Source organism: Eptesicus fuscus, chromosome 5 (genome assembly GCF_027574615.1).
Source record: "Eptesicus fuscus isolate TK198812 chromosome 5, DD_ASM_mEF_20220401, whole genome shotgun sequence".
NCBI classification, from domain to species: Eukaryota; Metazoa; Chordata; class Mammalia; order Chiroptera; family Vespertilionidae; genus Eptesicus; species Eptesicus fuscus.
In genome coordinates this window covers 33,937,323-33,948,962 of record NC_072477.1, presented here as the reverse complement: position 1 = coordinate 33,948,962, position 11,640 = coordinate 33,937,323, and the positions used below count along the sequence as shown (strand labels likewise).

At 45.3% G+C, this 11,640-nt stretch overlaps 1 non-coding gene across 1 annotated transcript; it reads left to right on the top strand.

Annotated features, from left to right (window-relative positions):
• Positions 1-1,033: 1,033 nt before the first annotated feature.
• On the top strand, positions 1,034-1,168 carry LOC114230713 (small nucleolar RNA SNORA8). Its single transcript, XR_003616675.2, has one exon. It is a non-coding gene; the product is annotated as a small nucleolar RNA SNORA8 (small nucleolar RNA).
• Positions 1,169-11,640: the final 10,472 nt, after the last annotated feature.

Genomic DNA, 11,640 nt, shown 5'->3' with positions numbered 1-11,640 from the left:
TCCCCCAAAAGGTCCTGGATTTCGAGAGGGTGCAAGCTGGGCTGAAGGACACACCTCCTCTAGTTCACAAATTTCATGCACCGGGCCTCTAGTATATGCATAAAAAGAACAAAATGTAACAATAAAAGTTTAAACAAAAAATAGCCATTTGGGGCAAATACTTCCAAGAAATATTGGATCAAAAGTTAACCAAAGCTAATAGGGTTGCCAGATAAAATATAGGATACCCAGTTAAATTATAATTTCAGATAATAAATCATTTTTTAGTGTAACTAATATTTAGGACATACACTAAAAATGTATCTCTTATTTATCTGAAATTTAAATTTAACTGGGGAATCTTATATTTTTATTTGCTAAATCTGGCAACTCATTATTCATTAATTATTATTATTAATGGTTAACTCATTATTATTGTTATTCATATAATAATGAATATAACATAATTTCATATAAAAATACAGCCACTATACACAGAATACATCCCGAACTGTACTCAAAGGCAAAGGTATGTTTGTTGACTCCTTTATTTCTTAAGCAGAGATACGATTAAAAATGAACTAAATGTTTAACTTAGCCTGGCCAGCGTGGCTCAGTGGTTGAGCGTCAACCTATGAACCAGGAGGTCATGGTTCAATTCCCAGTCAGAGCACATGCTTGGGTTGCGGGCTCGATCCCCAGTGTGGAGTATGCAGGAAGCAGCCGATCAATGATTCTCTCTCATCATTGATGTTTCTATATCTCTCTCTCCCTCTCCCTTCCTCTCTGAAATCAATAAAAATATTTTTGAAAAAAATAAAAATGAGAAAACCACCAAAAATACCAAAGAAAAACAAAATACGTAATCTAAAGGGATGCCTCACAGCTAAGTTAATTTCAAGGAAGAACCCTTTCCCACCCTAGTTACAGCCTTGCCAATGGGATTATACTGCTCCGGGGGCTTTGGTTCTGAGGCCGTGCTGGACACATTCTAACAATGCCCTACATCTGTTTGCCCTTCTAAGTGCTCATCAATACTTCTATTGATGAGACATGCACTGCATGGTCTCTGCATTCAATTTATTCTTGCTGGGCATTCAAAGGACAGTGCAATATAAATTCAGTATCTGGCATCATTGGTTTTCTTGGCTTTGTGCATGTTAAACCTGCTATTTTTATTGTGGCATTATTTTAAAAAATAATAAAATAAAAATAAATATATTACCACACATCTTTTTCATGCTATGTAATGTCCATCAGGTCTTGTCTACAGCTGCTGATATTTTGATTAAAGGAAACCCCTGAGTTACAAGTATAGACATTATTGTTTAAGCTGATGACTTCAGAAAGGGCCTACTTTCTGTTCACTTAGTCGTTGATTCAGTTCGATGAGCTGAAACCTGGAGAATCTCCCCGTTTCTCTTACGCATTACCCTCCAGTACCTTTACCGACGAGTCCAATATTTTCAAGGCATCTCTCCGACATTGTCAGGGAGATGGCAATGGCTCCCTGAAGGCATCAGCACTGGAGACACAAACCAGTGAGTGACTGGACTCCCCGAAGGAAGTGATTCTATCAACCAGCTTTGAGAACCGGGATGGGAACAAAGAAATAAGGCCTATTATGTACAACGAGCTGTCATTGTGTTGTCATTTCCTGAGCAACCTTCTTCTTATCTGCAGTGGCTCTGTTGCCAAATTTCATCTTGGAAGAGCATTACAAGGGGAAACCAATCCAAATCTTTATGTAGTATTTCCCAGTTAGTAAACACAGGATTTCCTGCATGCGAAATGATTTCAACAAATTGCCTTCCAACGCGGCCTAGTGACACTGTTCCGTCAGGCGCAGATAAGCTTGCTGATTGAAACCTCCTCCAGCTGAGCAAGGGGTTTTGCCGCGTGTGTAGCCAAGTTCACAAAGCTGCCCCTCCCCACCCAGCCTGTGAGCCACAGAAATGAGTTTGCATGTCACACTGATTTCCACCTGGTCTTAGTATTTCCATGTATTTCCATGCCGCCCCCCCCCCACCCCCAAGCAGAGTCTAGAAGTATGAATCACCCTTTTCTTCTGAGAGCTCAAGGGGGCAGCCTGGTGACTGTTAAAGCGGTAGGTAGGTGGTCAACAAAGGCTTCTGGGTCATTGATTTTAGAAATAATAAGCTGGGGGATTCTGGAGGATGGACGCTGAGTTTTCAAGCGCTGGCATTTGTTTCTGGAAGGAAAGGCTCCACTTTCCAATTCACAGTGTCCAGAGGAAGGAAGTGTGTTTAGCAAAGGGACAGGACTCCCTTCCTCTCAGACATCATTCTGGTCACACCAGGATAATTTGTAAGTCGGCACTAGAAACAGTTCCTCTCCCCATTTCCCATTCCCTAATAAGGTGCTTGTGATGAACTAGGTGATGGAAACTCTCCCCCCAGACTTCAGTCCCTCTTTGTTTTAAAATCCTGCGTGAGTGAGTTTCTTCCGGAAGCGTGTGGTTGCATAATTCCCAGGACACACTGTTGGCCTGAAACTCATTTGTAGTTTAGTCAACACGATGATGGACCCAAGAGCCATCGCAACTGCTCCAGGTTGCCAAAGCACAGAGGATGTGCAGATTTGGATTCTGTATCAGAATTCTACAGAACTATGTTATCCCTGCCATTGTGTGGAAGTCAGTACGGAGGAAACCTTTTCAGGAGAAGCCAGGGTAAACGTTCGTAGGGAGCGTTTGTAATATTCTTCCTACAGTGTTGCCCTAGTTGCTGTCAAGCATAAACACAGGCTATACTCCCGGACACAGTGGCTCCGAGGGTCTTGGAGTTCATGGAACACAAACCTGCAGCTTGGGTGAATTGCCACCATTCGGTCTGTTCGTCCCCTGGGCTTGGCTGTTGACAATAATATCTAGCTGTTCACCAGGTCTCCAAGCTTTCATGAATTTATGAAAATGACCTCATTAAAATAGGATTGTATAAATTTCCATTGTTAACATTTGAGAGGAAATTTCCTTTTAGAATAATAACTACCATTATGAAGGCCAGACACTGTAATAAGCAATTCCCATAAAACAACCCAGTAAAAGTCCAATGACTCATATTTTACAGATGAGGAAACTGAGGAAAATTAAAAAATTTACTGAAGGTCACACAAAATTCAACCAGAACCTGACCAAAGAGTGTGAACCCTTCACAAATATTTAATAAAAAAGAAATTGCAGCCCTAGCCAGTTTGGCTCAGTGGATAGAGTGTCGGCCTGTGGACTGAAGGGTCTCAGGTTCGATTACGGCCAAGGGCACATCCCTTCGTTGTAGGCTCCTCCCCGGCCCGAGCCCTGGTTGGGGTGCATGCAGAAGGCAACAAATCAATGTGTTTCTCTCACATCAATGTTTCTCTCTGTCCTTCCCTCTCTCTTCAACTCTCTCTAAAAAAAAAAAAAAAAATCTGGAAAAATATCCTCGGGTGAGGATTTAAAAAAAAAGAAAAAAAATTGCAAAAGACACTGCCATTATTATCTGATTTTTAAATTTTTTTTCTTTTATGTGAATGCTGCTAATCTTTGAGATTAAAACTCCAGTGTAGAACAGAGCCTGTGGCTCTCTGGGGCCATTTTGTTTGCTGTTGCAAGTGGGGATTTTCTAACAATGGAACAGAAGTCACAGGATCAGGGGGCTGGAGGGGACCTGGAAGGCCTGCAGTGGACACATGCTTTAGTTTCCTACCATCGACTCCCCCTTCTTCTGCTGACCACGCTCCCCCGCCAGAGGGTCAGTCAGTGTTCCCACCCCCGAGTTCAAGGAACGGGCGTGCGGCCTGACCAAGGCGATCAGAACTGAGGAGCGCAGCCTGGTTCCCGGCAATCCCTGAAGGGACAGCCAGAACCCAGGAGCGCCCTGGCTCCGGTCCGGTCTGAAGTTGAGTTCTTCAGCTGTCCCAGCAATTCTGAACACTGGCCCACGTCGGATTCTGTGGGTGGGAACCGGAGACTCCGAACTGATACAAAGGTCTAATCGGGTCTTCGGGGGCCTGCGGGGCAGACAAGTAGGCACCAGTTGCCCTGCGTCTGCTTCGGCCAAAGGGCTCTGTCGGTTATTGACAAGGTTTGGTTATTGGAGCTGGAAACAGCTCGGATCTAGTCTGAGCACCCTCGGTCCGCGGTAGCTCAAATTGTGACCATCTCGCTCAGCCCCTGGGGACTTTCGCTTTTTGGCTGTTATAGTCATTTATTTTGCAAATAAATTCAAGTGTGAGGAGGGGGTGGCACCTACGAGCCCCCTTTCATCTCACCGCTACTTGTACCCAATCAAGACAGACGCGGAAACAACCGCCATCCCAGCTCGCCTCCCGCTGACAACTTTTCAAACCTGGTTCCAAATCGCATCTGAACTTCCCTTTACACAGCGTCTTATCATCACCAAAGTGCAAATGTACGATGGCACATTTGTGTGCGTGCATTTTCAGCACTGGCAGTTTTTATTATTTTTCACTCCGTACCTGTCAAAAGAAATCTGTTCAATAGTTTATTTTGAGAGTTACTGAACTTGAAGTTTATAAAATGTTAAAGGACCATTCCGAATTCAAAACTAAATCTGAAGAAGCTGACCAGAACTTTTAAGCTGCATTCCTAGCCCTCATGCTATCCCTCTCCAAAAAGGCAAGAATCCAAAGATCTTTGCGGGGCGGGGGTGGGGGGGTGAGTGAGTAGAGGCTCAAATTTGACTTGTGGCTTTTGGCATGAGAGTGAATGTAATCTTATATTTAACAGTGAATATCCCTTTTCCTAAAACACAAGTTCATCTTTTTTCTTTCTATCTTGTTAAATGAGCTAAACTAATGTGAAAAACGGAAAGGCATCTAAATAGTTACATCAGGGTTGGGGTGGTTTTCCAAAATCTAGTCGGAGGCTTACGGCATGGCGGTCAGAACAGATAGTCCGGATAGGAACCAACTGAATTCCAAAAGTTCAGATGGGAATTAGTTTTTAACTTGAAACATATTTTCCCCTGGAAATCGTGTTTACAATGATAGCTGTGTCCTCAAGGTTAGCCTACAAAGGGCTTCCAGACTGTTCTCACAGTCCCAGTGTTCTAGCAAGCAGTTCTAAGTTGATATGGAAGAGAAAGGAACAATGTTAAAATTTGACACCCCTTTCTGTGGCCCTCAGCCCAGCTTCCCGGGGCCTCTGGCTTCCCTAGGTCTCCCTGCGGTTCTCTCTCCAGCTGCTACCCTCAGGTCACCTGAGCACAATTACTAACCCCACATCATACATAGACATTTCTAGAAGCGGGGCCAAGGAATCTGCATTTTAACAAAGTGCCCCGGGGATCCTTTTACACACTGAGGGTTGAGAGCCAAAATGTTTTGGTTTCTAGCTGCCAATTCCACCTGCACCCCAAATCCAAGCTTCTAGTTTGCTCAAGCTGGCTGATCTGAGCTCGAGTGAAGAGAAAGGCAGGAAATGAGTGAGAGTTTGCTGAAGATTTGGATGATGGTGTTCAGGGTCCTTACTCCTTCCTCTGCCTGTGGAAACCTCTCACCTAAAGACAATCATTTTTAACAAGTAGGTGTGTTTCTCTTCAGATATAGAGCAATGTGTGTGTGTGTGTGTGTGTGTGCGCGTGCGCGTGTTTTGGGGGAGATTAGAATTATATAGAGAGACTTCCTATCTAATAAAATATTACTCTTTAACAAACTTAATAAAATGTATTTTTGCACCTGTTAGGAATGTTGTGACAACAGAAATTTTAATAACTACCTAATATTTTAATTTTATGAATTTGACAAGTTCCCTGTTGAACATTTATTTATTACTTATTACAAACAAGGCTCTGATAAATATTTTGAATACAGCTTTGATAGAATCATGTTCCCCTTGTGGGTCATTTCTGGAAGTAGAATTCATACCTTCTCACTACAGATTGCCAAAAAGCCCTCTGGAAAGCATCGTACCAGTTTACACTCAGGCAGCTGGGGTGAGAGTTCCCTTCTACTAACACGCCATCATCAACATTGAGTAATACCAGGATTAGAAAACTTTTTAACCACTTTTTTTTTTTTTTTTTAGAGATGATTCAAGCTGTGGCTTCAAAAAACAAAGGGAGTGTGGGCAGAGCCCTGGAGTGGGAGTCAGCAGCTGGATCCAGGGTACCTGGACTTGGTGGCTCTGTCATCTCTCGGAGTCCCAGTGAACCACGCCCATGGGAAGGTGAGTGATCAGGAGGCCACAGTCCAGGTAGAATCACTCACCTGGCAGTGTACCTCCTACATTTCCAGGCAGGATTATTAAATCAATGTTTGCACATGTTCTCTTGGATGAGAATGAAGGCAAGGATTAAAACTCAGATTCTGAGATCCACCCAGAGATCCTGACTCAGTCAGCCTTGGGTAGGCATGGGAATCTACATTTTCATTAAGAACTCCATGTGAGTCCAACCGAGGGGGCCTAGGACCTCACCTGGAGAAATGGTAAAGGAGGAGAAGAACATTTCTGAGGGCCAACCCTAAGCCCAATTTTATCTCAGGAAATTACTCCAGTATTACTCTTTCCAAGAGGGGTCCACTCTGAACAGTCTCATGATTTTCTTTTGATCTATGTTGAAATGGACAGCTGCACTCAGAGGTTGCTATGACTGGCCTGGCTTTCATGCCAGCACTGAGGATGGGTGACTTCAGCTACTCACAGGTCTAGTTTGTGAGGATGGTACACAGACCCTGGCCGGTCAGCTTTCCCTCTCTAGCCTCATGCACACACAGGCTCTAACCTGGTTTAGTGCTGGGTGGTGCTAACTGGAGAACAAAGATAGCAAATGCTGGCATAGACTTTTGACGGCACATTCCTTTGAGTTATAAAAGCAGCCTGTGAAATACAGGCTGCAGTGTGCAGAGTCAGGGACCATGTACCTGGACACCCCCTGAAAGGGTCCCCAGACTAGGTCTCCCCATCCCATGTAGAACTGAGAAGGGCGAGAAAGATTATCTGAGTTAGCATCCAGGCTCCACATTTGCCAGCTCCAATTACCATCTCATGTGAGCTTAAAGGGACTCTGTCAACATTGCTTAGATCTGAAGATCAAGTTCAAGGAAGGTAAAAAGAATGTGCAGAACTGATGTACAAGGCAAGCCTCAACCTCAGGCAAAGAAGGTCGTTACCCAAGAAGGTCGTTACCCACTGTTATGGACTGAATTGCATCCCTTCAAAATTCATGTGTGAAAGTCCTCACCCTGAGAATTTGGCTGGTGGAGATAGGTTCTTTAAAGAGGGAATTGAATAAGGTAACTTAAATGAGCTCACTAGGGTGGGCCCTGATTCAATATGATTAGTGTCCTTGTGTGAAGGCAGCCGCCTAGAAGACAAGAAGAGGCCTCACGGTGAAACCCACCGTGGAGACACCTGGATCTCAGACGCCTAACCTCCAGAGTCAGGAGAAAATAAATGTCCTGTGGTATAAGCCACCCAGTCTGTAGCTCTTTGTTACAGCAGCCCTAGCAAACTACCAGTAATATACCCATTTTCATATGTTTTTGAAAAAGTCTCTCTCCCCTCGGTGCCTGAAATCCCTTTCGCTTTGGCTATTCAGTTTAACATTCTCTTACTTAACCCTTCGTACGCCATAAGCGTCTACTGGTATAGACGCAAACGCGATGGTTTCCTTTTTGGACGCGTGGCAGTTAACACACACACACGTTCTAGTTGCTTCTTCTAGGCCAGGCAGCTGGCTTTTTTGTCTCTATATTCTCAGGCCACATATCAGGATCTCCATCTAGTGGAATTCAAGAAACATTTATTAAATACTTACTATCTGCCAGGCACGCTAAGTAATACAGAGTTAAAAACAGAGATATAACCCTTATATGTGAGACACTCGCTCTCTGGGAAGCGAGAGCCACGCACAGTTTGAGGGCCATGCCAGTGACAGCTTTAGGAGGAAGAGGGAGGTGGACGTGACTGATTTGCCTGAGAGACGAGAGGAGGCTTTGCCGCAAAGGTACATTTGAAAGGAAGAGGAGGAGGTTTGCAGATGAAGAAGAGAGACATTCTGACTAAAAGAAACAGTACGTCCCGCAACATAGGCCTCTCAAGTGTTTGGAACTGATGAGAACCGCAGTGGCGCTGGAGTACAAGGTTGTTAGGAGGAGCTCAGGGGGCCGCCCGCACCATCCTCCGGGCAGGACAAAGCCACTCTGCCGAGCCCCCATTGGTCAAGAGGGTTCTCCGGGCTCCCCAGATTCTTGCAGCATCTGAAGCAAATGATGGTCCCGGCCAACCAAAAGCCAGCCAGCCCCATTCCTGTGCGTTGGCTTTTAAGAGCCCAGGGAGTCCGGCACAGGAGCCAAAGTCCATCTCAGCCTCATGGAATCAGTATTCCCAGGCCCACTTTCCACTTCTGGGGAGCTGGAACCCAACCAAAGCGAGAGAGGTGGTGTAAGCTGGCCCCTAACATCTGCTCAGGAGAACATGATATCTTTATTACTGTCTTTGTCCAAGGTTCACTCAGCTCGTCAGAAAGGCTGATGGTGTTCCTACTCCTCTCTCTCTGTGTGGTCAACCCCAAAGCTGTGTGTTTTGGCAGATAACTGGTATTCTTCCTATTGATAGACCATTTCCCGTGTTATTCACTCACAGGGTTTCTGCGGTCCAGTGTTCTGTCAAGTCCCAGCGGGCCAGGTGTGCATAACAGTCGTTACCAGTGCAGCTGCTTTTTTCATAGTCTGGGCTTACAGAAGGTTAAACCTGTGTGTGTTAAAACACATATATCTAGCTGGGTAAAAATGTTCATTTGTATTAAGTGCTTTCCAAAATTAATATCAAAGCTAGAAATAATAGTTCTCCATTATCCAAACGGTGAAATATCCAGTTTTGCCTGGTTGAATTATAGAAGAGTAAACGCTATTTTTGAAAAAGCAGAGTTACTATTTAAAGTATAATGCCCCAGGGACAGAGCAATGAACCAAGTACCTTTTTCTTTTTTATTTCTTCTGCTTCCTTATTCTCTGTTTTGAGAAAGAGAAAGTTTGGAAGGTGCCGATTCAAATGTTGAATTTCATCTTTCAAAAAGAATGTTTAGCAGCTTATTGACTACCATATCTCTTTATCCCATAATAATCCTTGATATCAGTTGACTGCTTTTTAAAATAACAGCTTTATTGAGATACTAGAGGCCCGGTGCACGAAATTCGTGCACGGAGGGGGGTTGTCCCTCAGCCCAGCCTGTACCCTCTCCAATATGGGACCCCCTGAGGGATGTCCGACTGCCCGTTTAGGCCCGATCCCACTGGGATCGGGCCTAAACGGGCAGTCGGACATCCCTCTCACAATCCAGGACTGCTGGCTCCCAACTGCTTGCCTGCCTGCCTTCCTAATTGCCCCTAACCGCTTCTGCCTGCCAGCCTGATCACCCCCTAACCACTCTGCTGCCAGCCTGTTTGCCCCCAACTTCCCTCCTCTGCCGGCCTGGTCACCCCTAACTGCCCTCTCCTGCAGGGTTGATCACCTCCAACTGCCCTCCCTTGCAGGCTTGGTCCCTCTCAACTGCCTTCCCTTGCAGGCCAGGTGCCTCCCAACTGCCCTCTCCTGCTGGCCATCTTGTGGTGGCCATCTTGTGTCCACATGGGGGCAGGATCTTTGACCACATGGGGGCAGCTATATTGTGTGTTGCAGTGATGATCAATCTGCATAGTACTCTTTTATTAGATAGGATAGAGGCCTGGCACAGGGGTGGGGGCCAGCTGGTTTGCCCTGAAGGGTGTCCCGGATCAGGTGGGGGTTCCCTGGGGCGGCCTGAGCGAGGGGCCTGTGGTGGTTTGCAGGCCGGCCACGCCCCCTGGCAACCCAAGCAGAGGCCCTGGTATCTGGAATTTATTTTCCTTCTACAATTGAAACTTTGTAGCCTGGAGCGGAGCCAAGCCTGGGGCTCCCTCCGAGGCCGGCAGCCATTTGTGTTGGGGTTATAATTGAAACTTTGTTGCCTTAAGCGGGTGGGCCCAGCCAGGGTGTGCGGAAAGCTTTGCTTCCCCTGTTGCCGGCGGCAACCCTGGCCTGCTCTCTCAAGCTCCATTCTGCTGCCATTTGTTTGAATTTGTTTACCTTCTATAATTGAAACTTTGTAGCTTGAGTGGAGGCTTAGGCCTGGCAAGGGCAGGCGGAAAGCTTGGCTTCCTCTGTTACCTAGGAAACCTTGCTCTCTGTGGCTGTAGCCATCTTGGTTTGGGTTAATTTGCATACTCACTCTGATTGGATGGTGGGCGTGGCTTGTGGGTGTGTAGGAGGTATGGTCAATTTGCATATTTGTCTATTATTAGATAGGATAATGTATGTATTATAACATTTACTCACTCAAAATGTACAATTCAGTGTCTTTTAGAATATTCACAAGCTGTGCAACTGTTACCACAATCAACTTGAAAACATTTTCATCACGCCAAAAAGAATCCGCACACCCCTTTTCCCTCCATTTCCTTACTCTCCACCCCTAGGAAACCACGTTCTGTGTGTTTAGATTTACCTAATTCTAGACATTTCATATAAATGGAATTATACAACATGTTATCTTTTGTGATTGGCTTCTTTACTTACCATATTGTTTTCTTAGTTCATCCATGTTGTAGTTACATATTCATATTTCATTCCTTTTTAAAAATATATATTTTTATTGATTTCATAGAGGGAGAGAGAGATAGAAACATCAACGATAAGAGAGAATCATTGATCGGCTGCCTCCTGCATGACCCTCACTGGGGATCGAGCCCAAAACCCAGGCATGTTCCCTGATCAGGAATCAAACCATGACTTCCTGGTTCATAGGTTGATGCTCAACTTCTGAGGCACACTGGCTGGGCTCATTCCTTTTTATCGCTGAATGATACTTAGGTGTGGATATACCACTTTGGTTTATCCACTCATCAGTCGATGGACATTGGGTTGACTTCATGTTTTGGCTGTTATGAATAATACTGCGCATGTTTTTGTATTGGCATGTGCTTTCATCTATTTCATATATTTCATGTGGAGTGGAATTATTAGGTCAGATCATTTTGCCTGTCTTTCCATACTGAATGAGGACACCCCAGATTTCATAACAGGTAAACACAGTTCAAGGTGGGACACTAGTGAGAAGGTGTCTGGCAGACAACATTAACTGGTCAGTGTTGCTCCCATGGACTTAGAATAGAGTCCATTTTGTTGCCAACATCCCTACGTGACTTCTTGTGCTAAACAGGAATTGGTAACCACTCACCTTCAACTTACAGAGGGAGAATCAGTTGGTCAGCAACTGTGTCTGCTTGTGCCACACCGGCACGGCCAAGGCATACTCAGCCCTAGGGTGCCTTATGTGCCACACCAGCTCAGCCAGGTTCAGTGACCCTGAGTGGGGGCGGTGAAGGATTAGGAAAGACAGACAAGAGAAGGAAAGCTGGGACTCGGTGGGACGCTGCTTCCCTGACGGGGACCCAGCAGTGCCAACGCCCACAAGCCGTGTCTTTATTTTATAGCCGATGCCACGAGGCAAAGGAAGGGTGTGGTCAAGGTGTTTACAACATTCCCGTGGGTTTCAGTCCCACTCAATTACATGCACCTGATCAAGCTTTGTTTACCTGCAGCCTATATCACTTAGGCACCTGGGGTCATGTGATTGAACCATAGGTTCAAGCTTACAACTATAGCTGTTGGCTATAATTGTG